The 24,265-nt window shown below is 43.7% G+C and overlaps 1 protein-coding gene across 3 annotated transcripts in view; it reads right to left on the bottom strand.

Annotated features, from left to right (window-relative positions):
• ARHGAP24 (Rho GTPase activating protein 24) overlaps positions 1-24,265 on the bottom strand; it is a 363,688-nt gene that overhangs the window by 107,855 nt on the left and 231,568 nt on the right. Inside the window, exon 1 of one of the 3 annotated variants that reach the window (XM_028743653.2) lies at positions 22,311-22,706. The exons of the other annotated variants lie outside the window; for them this stretch is intronic. The gene's annotated coding sequence lies outside the window, so the exon portion shown is untranslated. Of the gene's footprint in view, positions 1-22,310; positions 22,707-24,265 lie in introns of those variants that run through there. 3 annotated transcript variants of the gene reach the window in all.

Here is a 24,265-nt window from a genome sequence, read left to right as displayed (position 1 = left end):
GTTCGAAAGCACCTCAAAGTGCAAGTAGATAAATAGGTACCGCTCCGGCGGGAAGGTAAACGGTGTTTCCGTGCACTGCTCTGGTTCGCCAGAAGCAGCTTAGTCCTGCTGGCCACATTACCCAGAAGCTGTACGCCGGCTCCCTCGACCAATAAAGTGAGATGAGCGCCACAACCCCAGAGTCGGTCTCGACTGGACCTAATGGTCAGGGGCCCCTTTAACTTTATATTACACACACCAAAAAAGTGCATTTGTGCATTTACCCCATGTAAACATGCATGCTTTCTTGCTTAGGAGTCACATTTTGTGGAATTTTTGAAGCCCACACAGAGGGGAAGGAAGGAAGGAAGGAAGGAAGGAAGGAAGGAAGGAAGGAAGGAAGGAAGGAGAATTTAAGTCACTATGAGACATTTTTGCAGTAAATGGCAAATAAAGCTAATAAACAACAACAGCAAAGGCTCACATGTTGCCACATTCTGTTGGTTGCAGCCAAAATCCATCTAAACAGGGTTAACACAGACCAGTTCTGTAATTTTCATTTGCACACATGAGAATCAAATCGGCTGAATGTAATACGAACTGCTATTAATTTAATCCTTTCACAAGTCTTCACTACACACGTGCCCAATTTATAGTGTAGACCCAAAACTGTGTTTCGGTTGGTAAAGTAATTAATAAAGACCAAATGCGGATACTAATTAATGTATATGCCACATTAAAATCAAGTACAGAGACTATGTTGTCTCCAAATTACCTTCCTTAGGTATCTCCCTGCTTCTCTGAACATTAATACGACAAGTGTCTTATTAATACGCCGTGATTACAGCACTTATAAATGAATAATGTAACTCCTATTGCACATATTAAATCTATAATTCAGCAGAAGATCTTCAGTGACAAAATGCCTGTGGTACAGGCTAGTGCTGAACGCCAAGGTAACATTACAGCATTAATTTAAAGTGCTGTTGTTAAAAGAATGTTAAATAAATGCAAACATGTTAGTCATCAGTTAAACTTGAGTTGATATTTGGATCTCGCTCTTCCAATAACCAATGCTGAGCTGAAGGCGGCCCACAATAATCACAGTAGTATGGAAAAACATTGCAATAATTACAACATCAATCACAATAGCATATAAAGCAAAAAAACAACAACAAATTCATCAAAACAATTCATAGAATTCAACAAAGTCACAGAAACTCATAGTGTTGCCAGAATGCTTCCTAAGTTGAGCTAGTAGGGGGTTCTGAGGGGGCAATTGTAAGAAGTATGACAGGGCAAGGAGACTTCAATGTAGATCAATCCTGCTTTCAAGTACAGTGGTACCTTGGTTCTCAAACGCCTTGGTACTCAAATGCCAAAAATCCAGAAGTAAGTGTTCCAGTTTTCAAACGTTTTTCGGAAGCCAAACATCCAATGCAGTTGTCAGCTATTGTTTCTGGGGCGCCTGCACCAATCAGAAGCTTCTCCTCGGTTTTCGAACATTTTGGAAGTCAAATGGACTTCCGGAACGGATTAAGTTTGGTGCTTTTGTTTTTGCTATTTATTTTGCATTTTTGTTTTTGAGGCTTTTTCGGTTAATTTGTTTTTGTGACTGTGTGGAACCCAGTTCAGCTACTGATTGATTGTGTGACTGAGAAAATGGATAAAACCCCCCATCCAAACAATGACTTTCATCAGAGCAGGGAAGAAAAAATAATAATTTTAATTTTTATCATCTGAAATACATTCTTATTTATTTTATAATTGATTATTGCTTTCATTTTATGGATCAATGGTCTTGTTAGATAGTAAAATTCATGTTAAATTGATGTTTTAGGGATTCTTTTTAAAAGTCTGGAACGGATTAATCCATTTTGCATTACTTTCTATGGGAAAGCGTGCCTTGGTTTTGGAACGCTTTGGTTTTGGAATGGACTTCTGGAATGGATTAAGTTTGAGAACCAAGGTACCACTGTAGCCTCCTTTTGAAAAGGACACACAGGGCAGGATTCAACTAACCAGCCCCATCAATGGAAGCCCTGCTTAAGGACCTCTGCTTGCCCAACAGGGCCTTTCCCCAAAAATTGGTTCAGTGCAGGGTTGAGAAAACCTCCCAAGACAGCATGTGGGGAAGGGGATGAGGTCAAATGGTCAAAGGCCTGGAAACGATGCCTTATGAGGAACGGCTAAGGGAGCTGGGCATGTTTAGCCTGGAGAAGAGGAGGTTAAGGGGTGATAGCCATGTTCAAATATATAAAAGGATGTCATATAGAGGAGGGAGAAAGGTTGTTTTCTGCTGCTCCAGAGAAGCGGACACGGAGCAATGGATCCAAACTACAAGAAAGAAGATTCCACCTAAACATTAGGAAGAACTTCCTGACAGTAAGAGCTGTTCGACAGTGGAATTTGCTGCCAAGGAGTGTGGTGGAGTCTCCTTCTTTGGAGGTCTTTAAGCAGAGGCTTGACAACCATATGTCAGGAGTGCTCTGATGGTGTTTCCTGCTTGGCAGGGGGTTGGACTCGATGGCCCTTGTGGTCTATTCCAACTCTATGATTCTATGATTCTATGATTCTAGGTCCCATTCCATCTGGCAAGCTGGAACACATGCACAAATGGAACGAGTAATGTGGTATTGAATTCTATCCACAATGTATTGACCAACATTTTAAACTTGTTCTTCCTTGTCATAGATTTGGAAGGGACCATGATGATCATCAAACCCAAACCACCTGCAATGCAGGAATATGAAGCTAAATGGGTATCAATCCTGCAACCTTGGCAATATCAGCACCACACTCTAACCAACTGAACTATCCAGCTGAGGGTTCTATCCAATGTTAGTCTTATTCAGAGCACAGCCATAAATACTACTAAAAGTGACTAAATTAGGTCCATTCATTTCAACAGATCTTCTCTGAGTCAGCTTACCACTGGATATCACCTTTAGGGTTGCCATATGTCCGGAATAGCTGGGATTTGGTCGTTGGAAGCAGTGTCCAAGCAGAAATCACTGAAATGTTTCGGGAAATCTGCACATATGGCAACCCACGTCGGAAGTGTAGATTTTGGTGAATGTGATTAAAAATAGCTGAGAAACTAACAGAAGCTCAACAACTTTGTCAAGAAAAGCTCAAATTGTGTCCAAATTGTTACCTTTTGAAATATGAAACCCCTTACCTTTAGTGTCAGGATCTGACATGAAATCATTTAATTGTGAAATTTCATGGACACAAATTCATGGAATTTGCCCATTTGGGGGACTGAGAAAAAGAAAGCAAAACTGAAAAATGAAACCACTTACAGGCATGGAAGCGTGTATTTTTTGTAAGCCAGGCTTAAGTCAAACACACTCTTCAAAGTATTATCTCATGAACCACAAGACCAACTTGTCATCTTTTCATATATAAACTTTCCAAAGAACAGGCAGAAATACTCTCACAACAGAGGTTAGATAAGAAGGATAGTTGCTTAGAAGAAGAAAGTAAGTGTTCTTTTTAGAATTACAACATGCATACATGCTTTTAAGTCCATTCCGTGTTCCTTTTTTTATATATATAAAAAAATGCTATTTCAAGGGTACACCTCAGGGCAAATGCTTTGAATCTAACAAATCCTTGTTTGTTGGGACGCATGTACATAATTCCAATATAAAAGGCAGAAGTATAATATTCAACACTGTCATTGGGGAGCCCAAGCAGGACATGTACAGGAAAAGAAACCTAAATCAAGAACAGTTTTTACATTCCATGCTCCTGAGCAGGAAGTTAATCATTCCAGAGCCTGGCTGTTTCCCCAGCTGAAATCTCCTTACTCAACGTCATTTCTGTATGAATTTTCATACAGGCATGATGGAAAAAGCAATCTAGACTGAGGACTGCTTTCTTTCTCACGTTTTTTGTTGTTAATGTAAGATGAGAGACCAGTGACCTACATCTAACAGCTCCAAATTCTTCTTGCAGAAGACTTTCCTTTGCTAGTCTGGACAGAAACTGAAGGTAGGATATTTAAAAACACACAAAGCAGCTTGTCTTCTGGAAACGGAAGGCACTACTCAATGAACAGATTAAGCTGCTGAAAAGGCAAGCTTTGAAGTGGAGTATTTTACATTGTTTTTCTGTTGCTAGTTCTGTAAAGGCCAGTGTAAACATAGCACCTTGTTTCAGGGGCGTTTGGGATCTCTGAACCAAACTTTCAGGAGTAAGAGAAAAAGACACACTGTGTTGTTCAGCGAAGGTTCAATTTCCTACAATGTGGCACATCTGTGAAGTTCAGTTGACCTTTAACATCCCGAATTAAGGGAGGAGCTTTGAGAGGAGAGGTAAGTCACAAAGACAGAACCCCGAAGTGTCTTTAAACACCAGTCTAGTTACACCAGTGACAATTACTGTGATCCCACAATGGGCTGCTTAAAATCCCATTGGCCTTCAAATATACAGTGGTACCTCTGGTTAAGAACTTAATTCGTTCTGGAGGTCCGTTCTTAACCTGAAACTGTTCTTAATCTGAGGTACCACTTTATCTAATGGGGCCTCCTGCTGCCGCCGCACAATTTCTGTTCTCATCCTGAAGCAAGGTTCTTAACCCGAGGTACTATTTCTGGGTTAGCGGAGTCCGTAACCTGAAGCATCTGTAAGCCGAAGTACCACTGTAGTGGGATCCAGAGTGTGTACTTTCAGGAAGTAAGTTCCATTGATCTCTGGAAGATTTACCTCTAAGTAAAACATGCTTTAGATCAGGCTAGGAACCACTAATGATAAACAGCTAAAACTGAACATATGTGTATTACACATAACACACATGAACAAATCAGAAAGATAAACACAGCTGCACACGTACAGATATATGAAAACACAGTAATTTACTGATAAAGAAGATTCACTCTGGGGATTAGCACCCTGAATGGTGATCTAGTACCTGACGATCCTAGTAATCTCCCATCCAAGGGGCTGAAGAGGTCCATATCTGCATAATGTCAGTATCAGATGCTACCAGACCATCAAGTGTTTTTAAGCTTCAAATATTTCCCTGTGAAATCAGGTGCTGGCCTTGAGAGTGGCACATGCCAGTCAACTATAATTGCAACTTTTTACTGGCAGTTCACATTTTTTAAAACAATAACAAAGGATCGATCAGGAGAGCTGCAATTCTGAAAATAATATCCTCTCGTGGATAAGTGCAGGGTTTGAAGGAGAAATGGATATGGAGCTTCAGGAATCTCATTAAAATGAGCTTCTTTCATTTATACCAACAGAAGCAGATGTGGCTCTGCAGTGCTTGAAGAACACTTACAGGTACAAAAGGAATAATGGAAAGTTTCCCCACTCCCCCACCAGCTATGGGATCTGGCTCTATGGAATTTACTTTTTGCAAAAGGTTAATCCCTTGAGTTATTTGCTTCAGTCAGACATCACTGCTCAAACACATGCTGCGGTGTGTTGGAAAACACCCTGGGGTGCCCCTGCAGCCCCCGAACTCCGAGCATCCTCCGGTATGCGCAGTTCTGGAAAAGGCATTTCCCTTCCTCTCCAGTGTGCTTCAGCAACTTGTATCAAATGATATATGCACACTAATCTTTTAGCACAGGGGTCTGCAACCCGCGGCTCTGGAGCCGCATGTGGCTCTTTTACACCTTTGCCACGGCTCGGGGTGGATACTACCGAGGGGAGGAGGCGCATTGTGCGCCCCGACACTCACCACTGTGGTGGGCACTGTACTGGCTGTGACATCGCATGGGGGCGGTGCATGCGTTAGTCACGCACCGTCCCGACGTCACTTTCCCGCCCGACCGCTACATTGTAAGGGGCATGTACGCTGGTCACTGTTTTGAAGGGGAGTGAAGAACACACACACACAAAGGTAACTTGTTAATTTAACGTTTATTTCTATGAGGAGGAGTAATTCTGAGGGGTCAAACAAAGAAATAATAAAAAAGTGACAAAAAAGTTATTTTTATAATGACGAGTTTTGCGGCTCCCAGTTTTTTTTTTCCTTCGGAAACGGGTCTAAGTGGCTCTTTTTGTCTTAAAGGTTGCAGACCCCTGTTCTAGCATAACACAGCAAGAAGCGTGAGACATTGTAGAGCTAATCTATGTATTTATTTACACACTATGTACAGCCAAAGGAGTCATGGCGTCCTTTCTCTCCAGCTCTGAGAGAAGAACAGGAACAAGTAAAAGCAAAAGTACAGTACAAATAGTACATACAGCGGAAGAGATAAGACTGTCTTCCATTCCCACACTCTTCCCAGACAGGCATGTGATTTACACCAATCTCATCTGCAGCATCAGAGGTGTGAAACACTAACAGGATTAGTACAGTTCAGGGTTCCTACAGCTAGGATGAAGAAAGGTCAGAATTCATTCCGGAAGTCTGTTCAACTTCCAAAATGTTCAAAAACCAAAGCACAGCTTCTGATTGGCCGCAGGAAGCTCCTGCAGCCAATCGGAAGCCACAGAAGCCCCGTCGGACGTTCGGCTTCCAAAAATAGTTCGCAAACCGGAACAGTCACTTCCGGGTTTGCGATGTTCAGGTGCCAAAACATTTCAGGAACTAAGCTGTTTGACTTCCAAGGTAAGACTGTACTTCCAGCTGCCTTCTTAACACCTTTCATAAAGCCATCCTGCCTGTGGGCCAGCAAATTACTATGGATTTGATATTGATTCCACCACGGTTAAGAATTAAAACAAGACCTGATGGTCCGTCACTGGAAGTTCATTGTCAATTTAGCCCCAGGATACTTTGTCCCATCCAAACTCATTGTTGTCTAGTTATAACTGATACTCTTCCTTTAATGAAGCCATCAATAGTGGGCTCAGCTTCAGAGGTGGTCTGTGTAGGTCTAGGAAATACTAACTATTAATCTGGGCAGTTACTTAGCTATCGCCTCTTAATTTATCTGACAAGCAAGATGTGAAAAGTGTTCTCCTTGCATACAAGGGCAGATGGCTGATGTATGATGCTGCAACAGAGAGATGCCACCCGTAAGGTTTTGGGGATATTATTAGTTGCTTCCTGAGAAATAATCACTGTAAATCCTTTCTTGCAATACATCTCCATCATCCCATCCCCCAACTATATTTCATAATGCCTCAATGCACCGCAGTATTTCAGCATGCTCTCAACAATTCCTCCCATTTCCCATAAAAAACCCCTCCCTTGTTCTGTAATTTATCTTTTGCACCCTGTTCACTTAAAACCTGGTTGAGAAGCCATCCCCCATTTTGGGCTGCATTAGATTACCTGCCTTCATTATTTTTTTAAAAAAATCAATTTTTACAATACATTTTTCACAGAGAACTGCATATTTTTGCAATTTTTCTCCTCTCTACCCTCCTCGGCAATATGTATCTTCTCATGGGCACTAGCATTAAAAATTAAAGCCAATCTTTAGATTTTCATCTCGTGGATAAGTTGCATTTTGTTCCTTTGTTTCATGATCTTTGAAAGTGCTTTACAACATGAGTACTGAAGCTTAAAAACACTATTAGCTGGTCCTTCTGAATAAATGCTAGGTTAGTTCCAAGCCAAACACCAAAATGCTTCATGTGGTTCTAATTGAAATGGGTGACAGCACCTCCTATGTGTCCTTCCCAGCGATATGACAGGAATCAGGAAAGCTATCAAGTGACAAATGCCTGCAGATTCCATAATGCAATATTATTTACTTAGTACTTCACTTGTGAAAACGAGACATCTTAAACCAAACTGGTTTGTTTCCCCCCTACACCTTATATAAAAAAACACAACTTCAATTCCACCACTAATCAATATAGCTAATTCTACATTGGCATACATTTAAGGAAATTCACATTTGCAAATATGCCACAACCTCTAGGAAAGCCAATGACCAAATTAACTTCTGCTACTTGCTACCCTAAACAACACATTGGACACTTTTAGTACAAAACCACATTTTTTGCTCGGATTATTTTATCGGCAATTACATAAGGCGTCTTGTTGGCCACTGTGAGAACAGGTTGCTGTACTGGTTGGGACACTGTCCTGATTCTGTTGGAATATTCTAGAAGAAACTTGAAAATGGTCTTGAAGAAGTTGCTAGGCAACAGAAAATTTCCCCAGCAACAGGTGTCCTTGTGGTCAACTAAGTCTGGGTCAGTGCAAATGAGAATGTGAATGAGTCGGCATTAGGTCTCTGGCCGGATGGCTAAAAAAAGAAAAAGATGGTGTTGCTTTATTTGCTACCTTTGAAGGTGACCCGGAAACTGCAATTAATCCAGAAAGTGGCAGCTAGACTGGTGACTGGGAGTGGCTGCCAGGACCATATAACACCGGTACTGAAAGATCTGCATTGGCTCCCAGTACGTTTCCGAGCACAATTCAAAGTGTTGGTGCTGACCTCTAAAGCCCTAAACGGCCTCGGCCCTGTATACCTGAAGGAGCGTCTCCACCCCCATCGTTTAGCCTGGACACTGAGGTCCAGCTCCGAGGGCCTTCTGGCGGTTCCCTCATTGCAAGAAGTGAGGTTGCAGGGAACCAGACAGAGGGCCTTCTCAGTAGTGGTGCCCACCTTATGGAACACCCTCCCATCAGATGTCAAGGAAATAAGTAGCTATCTTATCTTAAATGCTGTATTGTTTTTAACACTCGTTTGTGAGCCGCCCAGAGTAGCTGGAGATACTCAGCCAGATGGGCAGGGTATAAATAATAAGTTGTTGTTGTTGTTGTTTTTAATGACCAGTATAAAGTTTTGTAAATAATAAAGACTCTGAGAAACAGAACCAAACGGTGTTTTTTTCCTGCTATGGGAATTTCACTAAGAGATAGCTAGAATGCTGCTGCTGTAAAGCAGTAAAAGATGAGGGAGGACTTTTCTGTAAAAGGAACTCTGCTGCAGAAAGAAATGGAACCCCAAGAGTAGATTGTTCACGCACCAACAGATCCAACTAGTTCCTCTTCAGTTCTGAGCTTTTTCTCCTCTAACCACTTTTATTTCCCTCACCCAGAGCTTTTTTCCAGCTGGAACTCGCCAGAACGCAGTCCCGGCACCTCTCTCTCAGGTGTGCGCCATTGCCATGGTAAGAGAACAAGGTGAGTCCAGGCACTTCTTTTTTGAGAAGAATAGCACTGCCCACATTACTCATCTCCACCTGCTTTTGCCTTCCAAGGCAGTGAATGCATGCTTTTCTTAAAAGGAAATTCCTCCACCAGCAGAGCTCTCAACTAACGCAAACCCCACTAACTATATTAGCAGTTTGGTCAGCACTTCAGTCTCCCCTGGGATGTGAAAAACCGCCAGCCCTTGTGGTACAAATGACTCCCTGGTTCAAAACTGTAAACACATAGATCTCTGAAACGGTCTGCTTCCTGTATGGTTAGCATAAATTACTGCCTCCGAGGCAGTCCCTGTTTGTAATGTGGCACTTGCACCTTATTTAAAGCAATAGGGAGCAACTGGCAAAAGACGTATTAAATCAGCAGCACTTCAAATCCCACAGGAGGCAAAGGAAAGAGGAAGAGATAAGATATAAAGGCTCCTTAATAGGCTTAAGAAATCCATAAAGTCCTTTCAGACAGTGGCAGAGCAACCTTCAAATAGACCTGGGAGGCAAAACCCAGTTTGTGTCCATGTAGCAAGCAAGAAGCTGAAGACAATAAACTGCAAAAAGAGACAGGAAACAGGGGACAAAGAAAGGAGGGATTATTCACCCCCCCCCCCGAAAAAAAATACTTCCTTGATCTTTTTTTTAATGGCCTTCTTTGCAACTCAACATTTTCACCTTACAGCCTCCATCATCCCAGTCATTTAGGGATCACATAGAGCCAGAGGATTGGTAGTGGGACAATGATGAGTGGTCAGAAGGAGAAAAGGAATCAGATTGGGAGGAGGAGGTGACGGAAGCGGAAGAGGTAGCAGGATTTAGTGAGCAGGAAGAGTCTGTGGCAGATAGTGGTGCAGAAGCAGAGGATGGAGTGGAGGGTGGCCAAGAGGCAGAGATAAGTCAGGCTTGTGAGGAAGGAAGCCAGGTTGCTTCCACTACCTGTGGCGGCAAGCTCCCCTCCCCTCTCAGACATCTAAATGCTATCACTCAGCAGCTCACCTGAAGCCCAGCTGCTGCTCCACCTGGCTCATCCTTCCCTCATTTTTTGGACAGTGAAAAAGACCTGCAATCCTGAGAGGAAGTGAGGAAAGAGTGTGCCGCTGGCGACCGACCATCCAATTGCCGGCACATGGGGAAGTGAGATGGTATGAAAGTAATTGGGAGCAGCTGCGCTGACCTAATGAGAATGGAACAGATCTCTCTGCAGGAGGTAATGGGCTCTCCTTAACCGGTAGAATTTAAGAAGAGGCTAGATGACCACCTGTCAAGGATGCTGCTGTTGCAAGATTCATATGCTAAGGAGGTTGGTGTGCATGACCGCCAAATCACTCCCAACTCTATAATGTCATGGTTCATTGAGTTGGGGTGTGATATCACCCTGGAGCAAAAATGGAGAGGAAATATGATTCGGTGCACGTTTAAAGTCGAACCTGTCAAATTTGCACTTTCTGAACCAAGATGAAAACTGAAACAGAGCCTTCAAAAGTTGCACTGATCTGGGTGTTGTAATGCAGCTCTCCAAGCAATGTTTCAAAAAATACATAAGTTAGGGGAAAGTGTGCATAAAAATCAAGGTTTTGGCGATAATAACATGCAAAAACTGCTTGTAACATTTAGAGAAAATGGCTTGCAAAAAAATGTTTACGCCAATCAAAACTTCATACAAAGATGTGTTTGTTGGGAGAAATTTGCACTAAAGTGCTGATTAATTTTCATGAGTTGATTTTGAATGGCAAACTGCTCCAAAATGTGTGGAACTGTAATTTAGACTGGAAAAATGAGAAATGGATAGAACCAAAACTGACTCTGGGTATTTGAATTTTATTTATGTTTAATACAAGCCATCTTGGAATTTTTCTGGTTTGAAATCAGGAATAGAAATGAAAGTGAAATAACAGAGTTCCAGGCAAGTCTGACCATATTGAACTTTGGGGGCGTAACTCAAGGGCTCTCCGGTTCTGCAGAATTTGACACCTATAAGTCATGGATGGGATCAAGAGATAGCAAAAGCACCTATGGTGCGTGGCAAACAAAGCTGGTCCTGGGGCTGCAATGATGGTGTTGTGGGTCCTTGTAGCCTACACAGGTACTAATCATGGAATCAAAAAATTGTAGATTTGGAAGACACTCAACGGGTCATCTAGTTCAACCCCCTGCTATGCAGGAATCTCAGCTAAAAGGTCCCTGGCAGATGGCCATCCAACCTCTGTTTCAAAACCTCCAGTTAAGGCCTACCACCTTCTGTCACTAAAAAGCTGCCTAGAGTCACATGCATTCTCCATTCTAGGCTACTGTTCAGGGCTAAGATGGTGCACTCTGCAGGTGCCTGGTTAGATATTAAGATGCTTGCAACCCAGAAATATTCTAAGGGCTGTACCTCCATGATACTGCTGGAGCTGGAGCATACCTTAGACCTGAGAAAAATGCTTTTGGGGAGAAAGCGAGTTCTTAATCCTCTTAAAATCCTACTGTAAAACAGAAAAGCACCTCATATTCATACTTCTCCAATGTCCAATAAACATTTACTCTGAGAGAAAGTTAAAAAGCCATTTAAACAATAGGAGCCCAATCAAAATTGCCTCATCTTTCTGTTCTACTTCTAAATTGTAATTGACTGCGTGGCTTGGGGCAGATTACCGCTAAGCACATCGCACAAACACACAAAAATCACCTGCCTGTTGGGCGAAAGACAGCACAGTTAATATACGTCTTCTTGTAATAGCTGTAATTTAAGAGGCTGAAAATTAATCTCTTAAATATCGACCAGCTATGCCTTGTAATATATTTAGTGCTTATCTAGCAAGCTACCCAATAGCTTTGCCCCATATTTTTTAAAGCTTCCATTTATCTTTATGGCAATGAATTGGCTCCTTGCTATACATCACACCAAGCATTACCCTCCCGTCATACGCGAAAGACCCCGTCTCCTCTGTCTTTTGCTGGGTTTGGGGTGCTGGGGTGTGCACACGTGTGTGAGTGTGTGTGTGTGTGTGCAAGTAATTCTCCGCATTGGCCTCTCTGCACAATCCGGGCCCAGATGTGTTATTCAGATGCCTTACTAGCAAGGTTGCAAGCACACTGAATGTGCTAAAAAGCGCACGGAGTATAATGACTGGAACGCAAGAGAAGCGCATAAAACTGGAAAGGGAAGAAGATGCTCCCAGAAGGACAATCCAAGGTGCTCGTGCTGCGTAAAAACCCTTAACCCTTGTCACTTTATTTTCTATTTTATTCATCAAGAATAAACCACCCTTCTTCCAAAGAGAATAAGGCTATCAAAGGCTGCTGGAATGATGGCTATGTTTTACCCCCAAGATGCCTCTGAATGCGAGTTGCTGTGAATAACAAGAGGAAGAGAGTGCTGCTGCAATCAGGCCCTGCTTTCCGGCTGCCCACGGGCATCTGGCTACCTGCAGTGAGTGATGGGTGATGGATTAGATGGGCCATCAGCCTCATCCACCAGGCTTACCGTCGGCTCTTATATCATGGCAGTGAACAATCAAGATATGACAAATGGTCGCGAACCATAAAATATAGGGAAAGCAATGCAATGCAATAACAAACAGCATTAAAAGGCATCACAAACAAACAACATTAAAAGGCATCCTTTGGCAATCTTCACAGAACTCTAGCCCAATGGTTGCCATTAATTTGATTTGAATTAATTTTATAATGAAATGATTTTAGACTGTTGTATTATTTTATTGTTAAAAATTCCTTCCAGTAGCACCTTAAAGACCAACTAAGTTAGTTCTTGGTATGAGCTTTCGTGTGCATGCACACTTCTTCAGATACCATCTGAAGAAGTGTGCATGCACACGAAAGCTCATACCAAGAACTAACTTAGTTGGTCTTTAAGGTGCTACTGGAAGAAATTTTGTTTTGTTTTGACTATGGCAGACCAACACGGCTACCTATCTGTAACTATTTTATTGTTGTTAGCCGCCCTGAGCCCGGCTTCGAATGGGGAGGGTGGGATATAAATAAAAAATTATTATTATTATTATTATTATTATTATTATTATTATTATTATTATTATTATTGATGCCGGATTCTTCAAATGTCTCTATTTTCCAGATTTACAGAAGCCCATCCCAATTTCTGATCTGATCCCAGAATGTCCCAGTTTTCCTTAGGACATCCCTATTTTCATAGGAGAAATGCTGGAGGGCATGGAGTTATGCGATCCCTGAGCCAAAGAGACAAGTAACTATATTACCTCTAGAAGACATCAGAAGGCAGCCCTATATTGGGACGTTTTAAAAACAATGTTTAATGTTTTATTGTGTTTTATTATGGAGTGGCTGGGGCAACCCAGTCAGATGGGCAGGGTATTATTATTATTATTATTAGCCCCTATTTTTATTGGAGAAATGTTGGATGGTATGGGATACAGCAGAAGAAACTGACCAACTTAAAATGTCTAGGGCAAGGCAGACTGAAAAGCTTTGACCTAGGGAGGAAAGCATTGTAGGGTCAGTGGCATCTCTAAAGTGAAGGTGTTCCCAAAACAGGGTGTGTGTGTTATGGAACCATAAGAATGAGCTCCACCACAATGCAATCTCCTGCAATCAACTGCTTGCGGAGGGCTTCCCCCTCCCATCTCCTTCCATTGCTCCATCCATTTTGCTCCCTGCCCCCATTTTCCTCCTCCCATTCTTCTTCTCTTCCTTGGGGCTTCCCTCAACAGCGTGAAATTAGCCCACCCTACTGTGTGGGATAGGGACGCGGGTGGCGCTGTGGGTAAAAGCCTCAGCGCCTAGGGCTTGCCGATCGAAAGGTCGGCGGTTCGAATCCCCGCGGCGGGGTGCGCTCCCGTTGTTCGGTCCCAGCGCCTGCCAACCTAGCAGTTCGAAAGCACTCCCGGGTGCAAGTAGATAAATAGGGACCGCTTACTAGCGGGAAGGTAAACGGTGTTTCCGTGTGCGGCTCTGGCTCGCCAGAGCAGCGATGTCACACTGGCCACGTGACCCGGAAGTGTCTCCAGACAGCGCTGGCCCCCGGCCTCTTGAGTGAGATGGGCGCACAACCCTAGAGTCTGTCAAGACTGGCCCGTACGGGCAGGGGTACCTTTACCTTTACCTTTTACTGTGTGGGATGCTGACCAAGCAAACATCCAACCCCACCTTTGTTTTCTTGTGCCCGTGAATTGTGTGACGCAATTATGCTTTTGTGCTAATGTTTTCCCAGTATGGTTTAGAAGAAGTGTTTTAAGGCAACCTGCTCACTCCCCCCCCCCCAAAAAAAAACCTCATGCCACTCACCAAGACACATTCAATGACAGTAAAACCCAAGGGTGGCATACGTTCCATTGCTGATCTATGAGCTGGCTTGCAGCACTTTTCAGAAACCAAAGAGGAGAGATGTCTGTGGTGCAAGCATGGACAGTGTAGGGAGAGGAATCAGTTTTACAACCCAGTTAATTTCACTCTTGACTGTTGAACGGGGTCACATTTCATTTCCTGTTCCATAAAAGAATGGCTTTAAAAAGAAAATACCAAGTTCACGCATCACCGTTTCTCAATGGGCCTTTTCTACAGATCCCTGTACAGGCAACTTCTTGTCTACTTAGAGATATTTAGTGCTGCCCTTTCCATCTTGGATCTCATTTTTGCCAAATATTTCCAGTCTGTGACCCGTACTTTTATTTCTAGAGACTGATGGGAGATCAGAAAACAAGCAATCATCTTTTTTTGTTTTATTTCACGCCAGCCCAGAGATCAACGTGGCAAGAGATGGGAGGAATGAAATCAATGGAAACAAAATGAACTGTATCTTTTTCATCCTGGCGCAGTAATATTCGCTACTGCACATGTCAACGCTTAACTGCGTTGTCCGTAACCTACCTGACAGCCACAGAGTTCATGTATAAAGCCTTGGCATGTGATAGCAAGACTGAAGAACAGGGACCCCTATTTGGAATAGAGTCAAGAGCATCACCTCTTTCTAAACCAAATGACAAAGAGTATACGTAACCAGTCCTGAGCAGGAGCACAGGGAGTTGCCTTAAATACCACACCCAACAGTGCTGTCACTGGAAACAGCTCTCCAGCATTGCAGGTTGGGGGTCTTTCCTCGGTTCTTCCTGGAGTTGCCCACCCCTGGACCCATTGGTTTGTGAGGGTTATGGTTGAAACATATTATCTTGGCCCATATCCATCTGGATTCATGCCTGGTCATGGGCCTGAATCGCATTGGTTGCCCTGATTAGGTTTGATGAGGCCCTAAGCTACTGAAGGTAATGGGGCCCTTTATATGTCCAGCTGTCCTTTGTCAACAACAAATTGCTGCTGTTTTTTGTGTTGAATATATGCTATATGGTAATTTATGGACCTAATAGGTATCGAAAGCCATTTGAACATAACAAAATATGTATTTTATCAAAGTACATCCAGGTTTTTTCCCCTTTACATTTTTTTGGGGCCCGCAAGAGAGCGGGGCCTTAAGCTATAGCTTGTTTAGCTTATATGTAAATCCGGCACTGGCCCTGATGGATAATTTTGGGCACAAAAGTAGGTATACTGCTATAGAATCTACTTTCTTTGTTCTTGACTCAAGATCTCATCATTCACAATATCAGTAAAGAAAAACAATCCTTTTATTCTTTCCAACCGCCACACTATTCTTTCCTACAGCCAGCTGATGCGCAGACGCAGGTTGCAAACGTGCATCCCGGACAGATCACGTTTGCAACCTGAGCGTCCACTGTATTCTTCTACTTAGTGTATGTGTGGGTATGGCTCCCCTTTATCACATACATAGCCCAACAAGACAACAACAGGAATCCACTGACAGCATACGAATCAATCTGGCTAACCTGATTCAGAAACACACACACACCCCACTCACATACAAAAACAAATCTCACTACAGCCAACCAAAGACAATCAAGCATACCCTAGGCCACCTCAACCTCTCTCACCACCAAGGAAATACAGTGGTAGCTCCAGTTGCAGACGGGATCCATTCCGGAGCTCTGGTTGGATCCCAAGGTCTCCACAACTGGAGGGACCGCTTCTGTGCATGCGTGTGCAACAAAACCCAGAAAAATACTTCTGGGTTTGCCGTGTTCACATCCTGAAGGATACACAACCGGAGGTGTGCATATCCAGAGGTACCACTGTACAGCAAATGAATAGTAAGAGAACCCAAAACCCCTAGCAAAATTTCAAAGAGAAAGCAGCAAAGAAACACTTTCACCCAGAGCAGCCCACAGACAGAGCCCTTGAGCAACAACTCACTTCTGCATTGAAACTTTATTTCCCTATCCAAGCCTGACTTCAGATGCTCTCTGGAAGTGACACAGCACCTTTCTGTTTGGTTTGCCACCTAGTGGCTAATGCTGAACAGGTAACAGAGCATTTAAGCTGAACACCTATATATACTAAGCAATAGGCCCTGCACCTTAAAAGCATCCGAATCAAATGCATAGATCATCTCAATGATCCTTCCAACAGCTTCACAAAACAAGCTAGTAGTATTTATATAAATCATCCATGTATATCTATATACTGAATTTCTGAAAACCCTCCACATCGTTTATTAAGGTCAAGTCTGACTAGCCACCGGCCACAGTTTCTACCTCTCTAAGGTTCAGGTAGAACCCACCTCAGCACCACCTCTGCCCTGCAGTTCTGGGGTGCAACTGCAGAAGTGACCAAGCATTCAAACCTAGAACTTCTTTCACACACAGTATATGGCTCAGATGGATGGTATCTTTACAAAAACTTGCAGTAGGGAAAATCAAGCAGTCCACCTGGCAGTCAAAATTCTTGTTGGATACAAATACTGCAACCCCCCCAGAACACTAGAGGATGCAAACAACGTTCATAACATAGAAAAGAAAAAGGGAAGTGACTTTTATTTCCAGTAAAAAGTAAGGTAAAGGGACCCCTGACCATTAGGTCCAGTCGTGACCGATTCTGGGGTTGCGGTGCTCATCTCGCTTTACTGGCTGAGGGAGCCGGCGTACAGCTTCCAGGTCATGTGGCCAGCATGACTAAGACGCTTCTGGCAAACCAGAGCAGTGCACGGAAACACCGTTTACCTATTTATCTACTTGCACTTTGATGTGCTTTTGAACTGCTAGGTTGGCAAGAGCAGGGACCGAGCAACGGGAGCTCACCCCATCGCGGGGATTCAAACCACTGACCTTCTGATTGACAAGTCCTAGGCTCTGTGGTTTAACCCACAGCGCCACCCGCATCCCTTTTTATTTCCAGTACTTGACAGCAAAAATAACTTGAGCAGCAGCAGCAAATATGCCCAGGATCTATTTTACAAGACTAAAATTGCCCCAGCAAGGGGCCAGGTTCTATGTCTTTGCTAAACCTCCCGCAACCCTGGGTTAGGTTTGTGAACTTGATGAACAGCTGGAAAGGTCACTAAGGTACACCAAACTGCACCACGACAGCTTTCTTCTCGTGTTACCAAGATGGGTCATAGCCGGCGAACAAGCTATGAGCAGCACAGACTTGCAAAGAAAAGGGTGAGAAGAGTGTTCTAGACATTCCAAAGTCAAGGAGATAAGAAATGTAACAAGCAGCGCAGTCCTGAATGCTGGAACAATGGTTCATTATAAGCTGCTTGACACAGTGTCAGTCTACTTAGCCTCTCCTATCTAACCTGGCGCCCTCTAGACATAATCCATAATCCTCAACCAGTGGCTGTGCTCCTCTGGGGTTGGCTGGAGTTCCAGCTCAACAATATCCAGAGGGCACCAAGTTGAGGAAAAGCTAGTCCGCTCTGATTGCCAGGAGATTCGTTTCACTGGGGTTGTGAGGGACTCAACCTGCGACCTCCTCCATGTAAATCCCACACTGTACCACAGAGCAATATTCAACTATGTTTTACTCAGAGTAGACCCATTGAAATGAATAGCCATGATTAAGTTAAGTCCATTAATTTCAATAGGTCTGCTCTGAGTAACACTCAGTTGACTACCACCCATGATAATAATTTGATTAAAGCTGTGGTAGATGTCCTACTCCTCCACATTCAGAACCTTTGCATTCTAGACCATCTTCCAAGATTTTGTGGGGACTTGGGCAGAGGGAGAGAGTAGGTCTGGTCACTGGCAGGCCCAAGCAGAAGGGAGGGGAAGCCGGGTACACTTGCCCTGGGCCTCAGAAGGCTAAGCCAGTTTGGGTTTATAACTTTATTCTAACAAGGCTCCCACCCTGGGCCTCATACAAGCTCTGTATGGGCCAAGCCACTGAGGAATATAGAAGGGAGGAAGTTGCACAATCACAGACGCTGCCAGTTTCCTTAACTGCAAAAAAATAAAAATAAAATAGGTATTTCTTGCACCTGCTCCTCAGTGAAGTCTGTTCCTTGCCCAACTTTCCAGCTTCCAGTGACAGCCATGTCAACATATTTCAAAAGGCTCTCTCACTCCCCCCTAGTTTTCAAATCTATTTCCCCAAGGAATAAAAGTGTTTCTTCTGAACCATCCCTTTTCACTCTCCTGACCATATATTTTTTATTCAACTCTGTCCAGCGTTTCCCAGCTCATGTTTACTTTGCGTATTCCGGTGCCATTCAGAACTTCCACTGGGTGGAAGAAGACAACGCTTCGTCCTATCGCAACAGTGCCCTTCATGCTATCCCAACTAGGTTTGTTCTGAGAAAAATTCTAAGGGAATCGCATCTCTAACTGATCTGGCTCTGAGATGTCATGCCCAATGTTGCTTCTCTCCCATGACCAAAGTGTGTCATTGTGCAGTCAAGGAAGTTAGCAGAGACTGCGCCCGAGAAAGGTATAGCGCTGGCATTCTTCACAATCATTCCCGCTCAAGGGGAACAATATTTGCCCTGCCCCCGTGGCTTCACAGTTTGAAACAGCTGCACCAGAAACCACTGGTGCGCAAATATGCCAAAAGGATTCATCTAATGAAGCTTTTATGCCGTGGTACATTTCGCTGCAAAGTTTACTTTTTCCCTTAGCACCCGATAGACTGGTCCGTGACCGAATCCTTTGATGGAAACTCAGTTGTCGGCTGTCAGTTGAGGACTGCTACTTTATTTTGCATTCGGAAGGTTGAGCCGACTTTCCACACTGTGAAGAGGGTGAGCAATGCAAAGTCACCCTTTGCGGATTCTCTAAATTCATTCAACATAACAAGGCTGCACAAAGCCAGAGCAGAACTGTGACAAATGGCAGAATAGCCTTTCTTGCTTTCCAAACAAAGACACAAGCAGCAGAGCTGCAACAGCTCTTATTAGTGGAAAGTGGACAAACGTGCCCTTTGAGGTTAATAACTCTTAAACTAAGGACTAAGCATCATTCATGCACATAAATAAGGCAGAAAACATTTACAGTAACTAGGCAATGCATAATGCGATGGGACATTTGGGCCGTAGCAATTCTAATTAACCTTCTCAGCTTGTTACTTGGGTTTTATTTTCCTGAAGTGTTTTGGTGATGTTTGTGCAGTGTGGATACATAACAGTAATCCCTTCTCAAGCACTCGCATGATTTGCAAAAGTGGGTATGTATTATTGCTTTAGTGGTGGGCTCCGGGACAATAAATGAACTGCAGCAACACCTCACACATATCCAGGTCTGTCTGTTTTGGAACCTTCTGCCATATATGGAATCAGCTGGCTTAAGTCATGGGGAGACATAATGGGAGCCAGCCAAGGATTCCTTGAGGACTAGGCCTAGACAAAAGGCTTTGCCTGGTGAGGTGTAAGACAGCCAGTTCAAACAGAGAAAGGGTATCTTAAGCACAGCAGCTCTAAAACTATGGTCTAGGGATGCAATTCAGCTCCCCCTTTGGATAGGGACAAGGCATCCTATATACTTAGTTCGGAAAAAGTCATGCTTAAATTACAATGCGGTGGAATGAAAGCATCCACATATCTTTCATATCAGCCATCTTAGCTACTGTTTACAGAAGGCTTTGGGGCAGAATGATTTGGCCAAGACAAGGAGGAGTGGGATTTGTGGATTATATTAAGACAGGTGTTAGGGACGTGGGTGGCGCTGTGGGTTAAACCACAGAGCCTAGGACTTGCCGATCAGAAGGTTGGCGGTTCAAATCCCCACGGTGGAGTGAGCTCCCGTTGCTCGGTCCCAGCTCCTGCCCACTTAGCAGTTCGAAAGCACGTCAAAGTGCAAGTAGATAAATAACTACTGCTCCTGCGGGAAGGTAAATGGTGTTTCTGTGTGCTGCTCTGGTTTGCCAGAAGCAGCTTAGTCCTGCTGGCCACATGACCCGGAAGCTGTTTGGTCCTCCAGATGTTTGCACAACTCCCATCATCCCTGGTCATTGGCCATGTTTACTGGGGCTGATGGGAGTTGTAGTTCAACAACATCTGGAGGGTCGAAGATTCCCCACAACTGCATTAAGGGATCCCCTGTCTGCTAATTCGCACACTGCAACAGAACAAGAGAAAGTCAGGTTTTGTGTACCATGACTCTCTGAGTTAAGAAAAGAGGATAGTAGGGATGATGCCATTCCAGCCATGCTCCACAACACCTGCAATTATAGCTAGAAACATTTCAGGCACCTGGGATGCCCCTAGGATGGGTACCTTAATTATTCATTTTGCAGTTTCAAATTACACCTACCCTAAGCGCCTGTCATCACAAGATACATAGTCAAATGGCAAACAAATCAGCTGTTAACCACCATGCTTGCAGTCTGTTTCCGATTCCTTTTGCAGGAGTATTCAGGAAGGCTGGGACCAAACAGCTTTGGCATCCCCAGTAGAGTATGGCAATATTCAGTCATCTACATAACGTGTGTGTGAATTTGTGTGTGTGTGTGTGTGTGTCTGTGTAATGGCCAATTGTTCACTGACAGCCTCCCAATATTCTGCCATGCTGCTAGTGCAGCCAAGATTCAGTGTGTAGGTTTAGCTCACCTGTCAGTGGTGTTCCTGAATGCACCTCTCCATTCATTCCAACGTAAAAAGGTAAAGTACTAAACTTAGGGAAACTATTAGAGTGGAGTGCAACATACCTTTATTTACCGAGCACACAAAGATGTACTCTGTGCTAAGAGGTCTTGTGATATGCAAACTCTCTCTGTGCAAATCCCTTCCCTATCTTGCTTCCCAGTATTTATGCTAGTTTAAAATGTAAGAGCAGATCAGTAACCCTTGTGGTTGTAGGGAGGGAGGGCACATGAAGATGTGTGGAAAGTTGTTGCTATCTGAATGTGGGTTCTGGTATGGGTCTTCTTCATAAAGATAAGTTCCCTTTCATACTGCCCAGCACTTCATCTCTGTGCCTTTATACAGTACACCTGTTGAGAGCATCTGCTGATATTTGAGCCTACAGCATCCTCACTTATGCCATGAATAATAACACTTGGGGAAAATCCCAAATTTGGGAGAAGGAGATTCCAAAGCAGAGAAATAAAATTACGTTGCAATAAAACTGGGTGCTATTTTCCTAAAGCTGCATGATTTATTCCAGTTACAAAGTTTGGATTTCCTATTAGAAGGATTCAAGGACTAGGGAGTCCCAGGCCCATCACCTTTGCTAGAATCCTATTTCACACACATCTCAAGTGCTGTTAGTTAGGTCATTGTGCCATAATTTCGAAACGGAGAGTTTGCATATGCCATACCAGCCTTATTAGTAAAGGTAATGCACATGTAAGCAGAGATATATCAGCTGACTTTTTTCATGTCGGCATATAACACTGCAGCAAGCGGCTATGTTTACACAGGTACATTATCTCAAACAAAAGGTAATTGTTACTAGGGCTACCCAAACATTCTTCACCTGTGTGTGTCAAAGTTACTGCTAGTTTACAGAGTTCAATTTTACTAATGGGAAACGACAATAATAAACCCTGAATGCAGTAAAAGGGGGCTTGGGAATCCCGCAAGTTTCCCTCTAAAGTTTGGGTCAGTAATAAACACTGCACAATCCTAAACACAACATGCCCTCCAAATGAACACAGGGATGCAATCACAGGTGAGCAGTGCATCTGCTAGGTTTTGAATGTGCAAAGAGAGTTGTTGCAAAATATAATTTGCTTGAAAACAAATCAGGAAGCAAAGCCCCATCACCTCCCCACTTTGACTCTCCCAATCCTCAGCATCGAATCTGGTGTGTTAGGAAGGATTAGGGCACAGACAGATTTCCGAGTAAAGCCACACACAAAAGTCTTCTAGACTTTGGCAGGGTTTGGAATATATGAGATGTCGCTAGAGCTGAGACAACAAGCATCTCTCCACACACACACACGCCCCAAAGCAGCTGGAGCTGGAAACATGCAAGAAATTAAAAGCAAGACTGAACTCTCACCTTCCTCAAGCAAGTATTTCCAGGGAGAGAAGAGCCAGCTACAAATGAGGACACCTCCAGCGCTGCCAGCCCAAGCTGCTGCTGCTGCTGCTGCTGCTGCTACGAGCTGCTTCCCAGCTCAGCCTCTTGCACTCCCACTATCTGTGCGCTCGCTGCAATTTCTCCCATGACTCCATCGCACAGGAATGGCAACAACTTCTCTCTCACTAACACCGGTGTGGCACTGGCAACACACACACACACACACAGAGAGAGAACTGTTGGGAGTCAGGTGGGGAAAGAAGGCAAGGGCGGTTGCAAGGTGAACAGTGGGAGCCCAAAGAGGGGAATGGGACCCCCGCCCCCGCCCTAAACGCCTTTGGAAAGGCTCGGCTTTGAAAGCAGCGCCGAGCTATATAAATCACAGCTTGAGACAAACGGGAGGTCAGGAGAGCAATGAATCAGAGAGTCCAAAAGGGGCACTGACTCCGAGCCAGCCTGCAGACACAAGAACCCTCTCCCGACTCCAGTCATAAACAAAACAGGGGAGAGGGGAAAAAAAACTTTTAGACTACAGAATTTGTCTTCAAGTACCGTGTGGCCAGAGCCATTGAGTTTTGGTGGAAGTTAGGTGCTTGTTGTAATGGGGAGAGAAAGGTGGGAGAAAGCACTTAAGCTATTAAAGAAAGATCAGATGAAAGATGCCCATATACAGCTGTTTATTAAAAAGTCTACCATTTCGTGAAAAACTTGTTTTTGACACGTACATAAGTGACTTTATACTTATTTGATGTTTTGACTCAGTTCCTGCAGAAGGACTGCAAAGGAGGATGTTGGAAGGAAGCTCTCTCTCTCTCTGCTTTTTTCCAGATTTAATAGCTGATGGTTGCGAAAGGAATTTGTGGAATGAAACCCTGAAAGTCTTAATCAGATGGTAGCTGCGAGTGACGGCGTGCTAAACTTAAACTCCTACTTTTTCTCCTCCTCCTCAGACACAGGATACAGGGTTAGCTGATTTCAATTGGGGGTGGGGGGGTTGCATGGGAAAGGCAAAGCAGTGGATTGTGTCCCAAGCGACTCAAAAGAGTGCAACTTTGGAGAAAAGACCAATAAAAATGTGTGTGTGTTTCTGTGCATTTATATACAAAGCAAGGTAAGATTTAAAGAAGGGAAACAGTGCACTGAAAGTGCTGCAGAAAAATGTAAACACTCCCCCCTCATACATTAAGAACACCTAGTATTAATTCTCTGGAGTCAGGATGTTTTACTTATGTGCATTGTTTGCCCTTAACTTACTGATCTCTTTGAAAAGACCCTCTGTTACAGTTTCAGTACAAGAGTTCTCTCCTAGCCACCCCGGTTCATTCCCACAGGCTGCAAAATCAAGTGGCTTATTGTGTAGGAACTAAAAATAGCTATTATTATTATACTTATTATTCAAGCACTTGCCGGAGTTACCCTTGGGCTGAATGCCATGTGACCAGGCAGCTAGTTAACTATCAGAGAGCAACAAGAGACACTAAAAAGTGCCATTCAGACCATGGCTGAAAGCTAATCTGTAAGTGGAAAGGGATCAGCAGAGATGTGCAGGGGGGGAATGGACTGGAGACTAACACAAAAAGAAGCGAAATGACTGCATCCTAAAACTCACCCCCCCCCCAAAAAAAAAACATACCCTGAGAGCATCTTTTCATATTTTGACCCATCTTCACTAATAAAATAATAACAAACTAGTTGGATTAAGTTGAATGATTTCCCCATCCCACCCCTCTGCCAAAGGACCTTGGGAATCATACATCACTTGAAGGTCATGGGAATGATTTTTTGGGGCCCTGAGTCATTTCACAGAACATAGGAAGTTGCCTCTTAAATAGACTATTTGTCCATCCAGTCAAGGGACATGGGTGGCGCTGTGGGTTAAACTACAGAGCCTAGGACTTGCCGATCAGAAGGTCGGCAGTTCGAATCCCCGCGAC

The sequence above is a fragment of the Podarcis muralis genome, chromosome 9 (genome assembly GCF_964188315.1).
Source record: "Podarcis muralis chromosome 9, rPodMur119.hap1.1, whole genome shotgun sequence".
NCBI lineage: Eukaryota > Metazoa > Chordata > Lepidosauria > Squamata > Lacertidae > Podarcis > Podarcis muralis.
The sequence above is the reverse complement of the archived record's forward strand: the minus strand, read 5'-3'. Positions and strand labels throughout refer to the sequence as shown.